Source organism: Rhyacophila brunnea, unplaced genomic scaffold (assembly GCF_057557595.1).
Source record: "Rhyacophila brunnea isolate RB1 unplaced genomic scaffold, BYU_Rbru_1.0 scaffold_14, whole genome shotgun sequence".
Lineage (NCBI taxonomy): Eukaryota > Metazoa > Arthropoda > Insecta > Trichoptera > Rhyacophilidae > Rhyacophila > Rhyacophila brunnea.
The window spans coordinates 10,889,088-10,898,019 of record NW_028232796.1 but is presented as its reverse complement, the minus strand read 5'-3'; positions in this window follow the sequence as shown (position 1 = coordinate 10,898,019).

Genomic DNA, 8,932 nt, shown 5'->3' with positions numbered 1-8,932 from the left:
AAGAAAATTAAAGACATAAATAGAGGAATGCAATTAATTACACAATTCTCCTAAAAAATATAGTAGAGAATTTTTTTTCAATATCACCATAAGTGCGAAAATGACGCAAGAGCATGGTTATTAAAAAAAACATAAGCATATATTTCTTTTTATTTGAATATAAGTATATTAAAAAAAATAAACTCTTCGTAGATATATTTTAGAGAATAAGTCTGAGACAACTATTATACATAATATATCATTTACAATTGTTTACGGCTTATTTGTATAAGAAAAATGAGTTTTTCAGAATGACAAGGGCCGGTGGAAAGATCTCTGACAAGATAAGCAAGGTCGATAAGGGTGAGACCTCGCACGTCATAGTTTTATCCACGCATATTTTTGAAAATATTATTTTATACTTATGCATACATAATAACACTCCAAGCAGCTGAACTCATTCCACGGACGAGTGATCCAAAATACCTCTTGCACGAGTATATGGTTACATGACATGTATACGAAATATTTCTACGAATGTAAATTTACTGAAACCACCAGGCACTTTCTTTCTTAATTAATAGGTAGTTTCTTTAAATTAAAAATAGTAGTTATATTATATACTTATATAATATATTAATTTCTTTGAAAACAATGGTATACCACAGAGGCGAGTGGTGACTTTTTGAAAGACGCTTCAGAGAAAGTACATTTTTATTAGATATACTTACGGGAAAACAACTAATGACAACGACATACTAAATCGATGAAATTTCAAAAGCTCACTGACGATATAAAATTAAGCAATGAGTTTGAATTATGTATTTTCCTGCACATTTATAAACGTAACATATGCTCAAAATAATTGTCGTCTTTGAAAAAATCCGTTGTTGTGTATCTGTTCCATAACAATTTAAAATTTAACCCGTAAAAGTAGACATTTCAAAATACTTCTATATTTAAAACACAGACTTAGGTATAATATCAGATCTCAACTAACATAACTGACTGAATAAATTATCTTAGTCGATGAGTGAACTAACTGATAAATAAAAATCACGAGATAAACTATTTTATATTTTTCACAACAATCTGGATTAAATCCCATAGAAAATATATTTTTAAATTATTTTCTTATTAATTGTCATACCATCTAGAATACATTTTAAAGTGGACATAATTAAATAGATATCTAGGTACCTTATACATATTTAAGCACTCTATAAACGTTCTGATTTGGTCGTCTGACTAAATCAGCTATTGCAATAAATTTATAACCTGATTTTATTTCTTGGCAAATGCATCTCGGTTCCTATTTTATCGAAAACGTAAAACAATTGGAATCACGCTCGTGAATTGATTGAGTACGGGGTAACTTTTAGTATATCATCTGAATCGACTGGCATAGTCGTATGATGAATTGTTCATTATGAAAAAAATAGGGCCATAACGTGTGATTTTCTGAATCGGCTTCAATTTTATAATAAACTATTTCGTAGTATTGTGTACAGAATGCTACATCTGCTTATTAATCTTAATCTGAAAGCATTAATAATTAATTTAGGAACATCCATTTTATAACTACACGATTCAGCCCGACTGACGCCGATCTACCTGACAACGAATGATATAGATTGGCTGGTCGGTTGACCCGCCACCCCGCATAAACTGACAGAGTTATATCAGATGACACGCCTACGATGCGATCGGCCTAAAATACATATGAGGTTGTTAGTTTCAAAGTTGGTTACCTTCATATTCCGACATTTTTAAATAATCGCAAAAAACCTTTAACGGCCCACGTGCTCGTCGTAGGTCAAAATTGAGTTTTTATTGTATTTTCAAACCATGATCCTGGACACTCCTTAAACGTTGTAGATAATCTATTTGTATAATTTTGAAGCCTTATTATCCTTTATATTTATTTTAAACATTTGATGACTGCGTAAAGTATTTTTATTACATAAAATAGTATTCTTTTAAACCTCTCGCTCTAATGTTTTAGAATAAAAATTAATAAATGTAAAAAATCTTAACACCACTGCACAGTTATGTACCGAAATATGACTATATTCCAAAACATTAGAGCGAGAGGTTTAAAAGAATACTATTTTATGTAACAAAAATACTTTATGCAGTCATCAAATGTTTAAAATAACTATAAAGGATAATAAGGCTTCAATATTATACAAATAGATTATCTACAACGTTTAAGGAGTGTCCAGGATCATGGTTTGAAAATACAATAAAAACTCAATTTTGACCTTCGACGAGCATGTCCCCCCATATAATATTTGCGTTTTGCACCAATTAGTAAACAATTATAAAAAAACTAATAGAGAAATAAAATTTCCTTAACGTCTTTCAATCTAATAAAAAAATGTGTTTTAAGTCCTTGGTAAAAGATATGATTTTGAAACCAACGTCTTGTTTAAGTCTATTTCACAGAGAAATGAAGTTGGATTATAATACAGTGGATAATCACAGTCATCCCAATGTTGCTTTGAAGTTAAGGGACAATTTTAGTAAATGCAACAATGGAACTTTTTCTTTACAATATTATTAAAAAAAAATCTCAGTAACTCATTATGTAGGTACTCATAGCTTTCAGCAATCGATTGGTTTAAGTACTTTCAAAATCGACTTTTTCACTTTATTATACTTTATGAATACGGTTGAAAATTATTTACTGAATCAGAATAACATTATGTTTATATTATATTATTATTATATTTAAATGAATGTTACCGACTTTAAAAACATCATCTGATCTGACCAGATCAAAGCGTCTGTAGGGAGGTTCAAAAATTATTACTTTTTTTAGAAATTACTGATATAAATTCAATGAGTATGTCTCAGCAAAATCGGTTATTCTATCAACACGTGTTTATATAAATATGAATGTATTATGGTATATGATGTGTCTAGATAGTTTTTTCAAACTACCCTTAATATTATTTAATGAACGTGCCACTTACTGGTGTTTATATATTTACAAAGGGAAAGTAGTTGTCAGTAATAATTAACCACCATAGCCATTATTGTAATTATTTCGAGGGTGAATTCTCCGAAATGCTAATAAACCTTCATCATTATTATATCGCCATAACACACGTCGATATCCCAGTATAAATCAGCGGTTCTCCACCAGTGGTACGCGAGAGATGACTGGGGTTACGTTGACAATGTATTGCTCCTCCTATAAAAATACCACACCCGACGCTTTGTAAAAGCATACTGGCGCGAATCCAGCAGATATGGGTTAAAATCCCATCGGGTGTGGTATTTTTTTCTACAAAATGATTTTTTTCTAGTGTGTATATGCATAAGATTTGTTAAAATTATGTATATTCAAACCATAATAGTTTGGATATGCTATGGGCAATCCGATAAAAATAATGTACAATTTTTCAGTTATACTTAGAATACGTGTTTTTGTTGGATCAAGAAAATTATTACAGTTGGTTTTGGTTAGTTTTTTTTTAAATTCATAAACCCTGCCTAACCATACCGCAATCGATAAAAATATTCATCTATCAATAAAATATCTAAAATGATATATCGTCTCTGTTCTGGCAGAACACACTATAACTGGAGAATACTAGTTTTGAGTAATTTGACTTTGAAGTTGTTAAAATGTTTGAAACGGTCTATCATGTGAGTTTATTTTTATTATTAAATAAAGACTGTTTAAGAAGGTGTCCAGACGGTAAAGTTTGAAATAAGGAACATTTTGGTATAACTAACTCAAAATGACATTTTTTCGAATTAGTGTCTTCTGCCAGAACAGTGACGATATTTTTAATAGTATAATTATAGATATTTTATAGATAAATGATTTTTTTTACTGTTGTGAATAAATTGTTGTATCACAGCCGTATTCATACAGTCTTGAACCGCACTCGACGCAGCTAGTGGTTTATCGGCCGAATAAGAAAACTATAAAAAATGCATACGTCAAGAAGATGCGTACAGGAATGCGCACCAAACTTAAAATGGCGGCGATCTGCGCGATCTGTCAGTGTCACTTTAATATACGTCTAAAATGAGTTCATCACAACAAGCGTTTAGTAGGTTTAGTTCGTCTTGATTGAAGTTAATTACCCGTCGTTGTTGGGCTATAGATGGATACATGATGGTAAAAATGCTAAAATTGTAAAAATGTATACAGATATCGCGGATCTATGGAAATGTCAATATTGTCAATGAGCCCGCGAAGCTGTATTGCCACATAATGTTTGAGGCTTTCACGGTTGTTTTTTATCGTAGTATATTCTTGGGTTTTCACCGTGTCTCCTTCTTCCTTCTTTACTTTAAAGAAGGACGAAGGAGACACTGTATTGCCACATTATGGAAATGTTTACTGGGTATACTTTATCCTTTTGTGCATTAAGAAGTATTAAATAAATATGATATTATAACAAATAAATTATTTAATGTTCATGATAATTATTCTATTAATTAATTATTAAATTTATATGGTACCGTTTGCACATTTTTACACCTATTCACAATTTAACAACAGTTTTACTGTTATCTACTATGGCTTTGGAATAAGCAGGGTTTAATTGAATTTTGAAAACTAACTAACAATATTAAATTTATACAGTGTAGTTTTAGTTCAATTAAAACATACACTGAGGTGTTTTCAAGTTATGTATATCGAAAACAAATACGTTTGACTGCTTTGCGTACACCATTTATGTCGGATCTTTAAAACTTTTCTCCACCCTTCTCCATTGATTTATATAATAAAATACAAGATATAATACCTATTTTTGTTTATGAAACTTTGGTTTTGTATTAGGCTAATGAAAAAGTTGTTAATCCCTGTAATACATGATTGTGTTATTTATAATGTATCATTTCACATTTTGTGTAAATATTGTTTTCGATAACGTAACAATGATGTTATAATTACTAAAGCTAATATTACAACCACTGGTATTCCACTAATTTCAATCGAAAATTAATATTTCATGGTATCAATTCACGGTGTATATGGTAAATTTTAGTGAGTAAATATTGGAGACTATTATTAGTTTCATAGTCAATAAGGTACCTCCACTCTTTTTAAAAACTATTTTGTACTTTTATATTTACTTTACTGTTAATAGTATCTTCCAACGTGACGTTTCATTCTGCCTACGCGTTCTGGTATATCTCTCACGGAAGAAACCAAAGGAATCAGGTGACTTGTGTTGAAAAGTATCTGAGGTGGTATAATGGTATTCTCCTTTCTTTGTCTCCTTACCAAAAACTGGACGTATGTGCAACTCTTGAGTAGTATTCACAGCTGTTTCGTTTAAAGTCGCCTCGAGGGTAATTTTCAGGTGATTTACTTTCTGGGATATGTTTAGACTAAATGGCGAGAAACTAATCATGAAACAATAAAGTTTTGACAAAAATTAAAACATTAAAGTTTAGTCAACGGAAATTCAAGTACATATGAGGCGTCTAATTCCAAAAAGCGATAAGTCCACATTTGGTCAAAATCGAGAAAAAAATACGCGCATATTCTTTGCATAATTTTACACAATGTGTATTGATCTATAAATTCCACAAAGCGACATAACCCTACGAAAAAAAATATTTTAAGTCTCGATTTATTACAAAAAGTCCGTTTTTCATATTATTTAAAGCTTGGTTGATTTCGCGCGTGTTTAAGTCAACCAATAAAGGAACGTTTAATATTGAAAAGGGCGTTTCCCATGCTGAAGCATCTGGTAAACTTATGGCAGTGCCACGGAAATATGTGCCTTATGCGGGATAAATTAAAAAGTGAAGTACAGGTAGCGCTAGTTCCAATTTTATTTTGCCTATATTTATTACATTTAAGGGTTTATCGGCTGAAACAAATTGCCATTTGGTTTTAATTTCGATATAGAATACTACGGGGAAAAAATCTCACGTTAAAACAAATAATTGAAGCTAGAAACATAAAAACGTTGTTACCCGAAAATATTGAATTGTGGACTTGTCGCTTTTTGTAATTAGACGCCTCATATACAGCAGACAAGAAGAAGATAAAATAATAGACAAAAATGCGAGGTGCATGGCCCTTTTTGTTCATTTTGGTAATATCATATTAATCAGTTTATTGACTTCTTGTGTATGATATTCGGATAAAGGTCCATAGTCCTATGACCTTCTCCTGAGCCACATTTGTATTTATCAAGTTAGAAGTATTATCTAGGTATTGCATCATGGTTACTGTTTATTAAATCTTACTAACTTGCAAAGTTTGGTAGGTATAACATACTCTGAAACTTGGGAGGTCATATGACAGTTCGATTAATGTGAGCTACTAGTACACACGTGTGTACGAAAAGAAGCATGTTGGGCATAATGCGAAAATATCAGAAAAGAAAACAATGGATAAAGAACTAGACAAGAAAGCAGCAAAGAAATTTGAACCTTGATGAGTGAAATGAGATATAAAAGGCCTTCATCCATCGGTGAATCGACCCCGGCTGTTAAACTATATAAATCCGGCTTATTTTTTTGTATTTTTTTTATCGAAATCAAAATAAAATGAGTTGCAAATTTTGTATCATCCATTAGCCGATCTTCATATATTATTACGCAAAATTTGGTTTTGCATTTTCATTATTTGGCTTGTTTTTCAGAGTAAATATTCCATTAGCCGGCATTCGGGCTATGTAATTTAATTCCTTACTATATTCAAATAAAATGAACCAAAGTCATATTATACAGTTTCAAACACACTTAGAGAAATCAAAATTATGTTTACATAAATATTAGACCGCAAAGATTAGTCAATCTCTCAATATACCACTAATATTAAAATATAATAATATATTAAATTTGTTCTCCCAAAGTACAGAACTAACCTGCTATTGGTGATGCCAATTGAGAGGTTCTGTTCAACTAAATCGTTTCGGATGTTGATATATTCCACCCACGTGAGGATGAGTATAGGTGGGTGGTTTTATAAATTCTTAAAATAGGGTCTACTTAGCTCATTCGGTATACTTTCTTGTATCTACTATCCGACAGCAAGAAATCGGCGATAACAGGAAGTCGCTGTAGTCGCATATAGAAGACTTCTCAGTGACGAACCTGTCATAGCGGCAACGCGTGCTAGAGGCGTTTTAAATAATTTATCGGCTTTCCTTTTAGATGCTACTTTTTTTCTTCTTCGCAATAAACCAAAAGTTTACTAATAATAATTCTAACATCACTCTTGATCATTTAAGACATATTTTTATTATAAAAAGCTTCAAATTAGGTAAATTAATAGATCCGTACACTACGGGAGCGTAAAATTAAATGATAGATTTGGAGGCGTTCCTCATTTGAAAACGGAAGTGCTATTAGCTTCACTCGAAGGAATTGTTAGTTCACAGTTTTAACACGTGGACAAGTTCTTGTTCGACAGTACTTTATAATTTTTGTATTTAGATACTCTTTATACTGTTTTTCTAATACTGAATCTATATCTTTGTTTTTAAATGTCACGTTGCGAACGTTTTAAATTTATAATTTATAAAGTTCACTATGTTATGTTAAATAAATTAATTTGAATTTGCATTTAAGAGGTTATCTTACCCTTACCCTTACTCATTACAAAAAAAAAAATGTCCACTTAATTTTCTTCAGTCTTTTTTCTTTTTCTTCTTTTTTTGTCTCTAATGTAAAAAATCTATTTTAATATTCGATCATGTTCGATCCTAATAAGATCATATGGACCTTCATAGAGTGAAGGTTTGTATTAACAGATATTGTTTTTACGATAAATGGATGTCAACCATTTGACTCTGACTCTTACACAAATTGAAAAACAATATGTGTACTTCCCAGACCCAGGATTCGAACTTGGGACCCACGATGCTATAGGCCGACGCTTAGCCACTCGGCCATTGTGTAGCAATGGTTTACAATAATATATAAACAAACATCATCAGTATGGATCAATTCAATACTGAATGACAACCTCTTAAAGCTGATTCTATTTTATATGATGCTGTTCATTCAGTTTCAGTTCAGAAGTTTTCTACTACTTTGGGTAACACTGGATGACAACATATCCAGCGATTGTCACTTACGTGGGAGTAGGTAATATTTTCTACAAAAATTATTAAGTAATACATTTTATTGACGTGTTTAAAAACATTAAAATATATTTCTCCATCGTGGATGTTAAGACGGTACTTACGATACTATTAAGGTGATACAACAGTGAAACGGCAAATAATTTTCAATTATAGGTGCGACGAAATTTCGGAATGGCTGGCAGTCGGAGAGCGAAAGTTGAGCTGTGAACACGTCAATTTGTTTTGTGGTGGCGACTGGGGAATTAATTCTTAAATAAGATGACGAAAAAACTTTACCCATTTACTTGAATAAGAAAACATGTCAATGAATATATTATTAGTATTAGTAATAGAACAATACACATAACATTAAATGGACGCATGTTAACTTTTTATGATAAATTATGTTTTGTTCTGCACGCGTTATCTGCACAATTTTCGCGTCGCGTAGTCACGATCGTTTTAGACCGTGCCCCAGCTGAAGTATAGCCTTAAATATTAGGCAATGATTTTACATTTATATTAATTTCCAAGATTTTAAAATCTGGCATTGTTTATTGAACATTCGCAATTCATAAATATATCAGAAATACAAGTTAGCGAGAGATTGTGACAGCGACTTCTTAATTATTTTTTTGTGAATTATTCGTTGAATAAAAAAGAGCTTAATATATAATATTATTTTTATTATTGTTACAGAAGACGTTTTTAAGTTTATAATTTTATAACGTTATTTTTGGGAATCAAGTTATATGGACTTTATACGATTATACTCCTAAAAAATATTCCGCTGGTATTAATTTAGTAGGTCCATAAGTAAAACTTTATGAAATTTTATGCACAATTCGGAATTAAGTATAACGCTTGTAAGCATTAAAGTTTCCCAAATTAGGCTC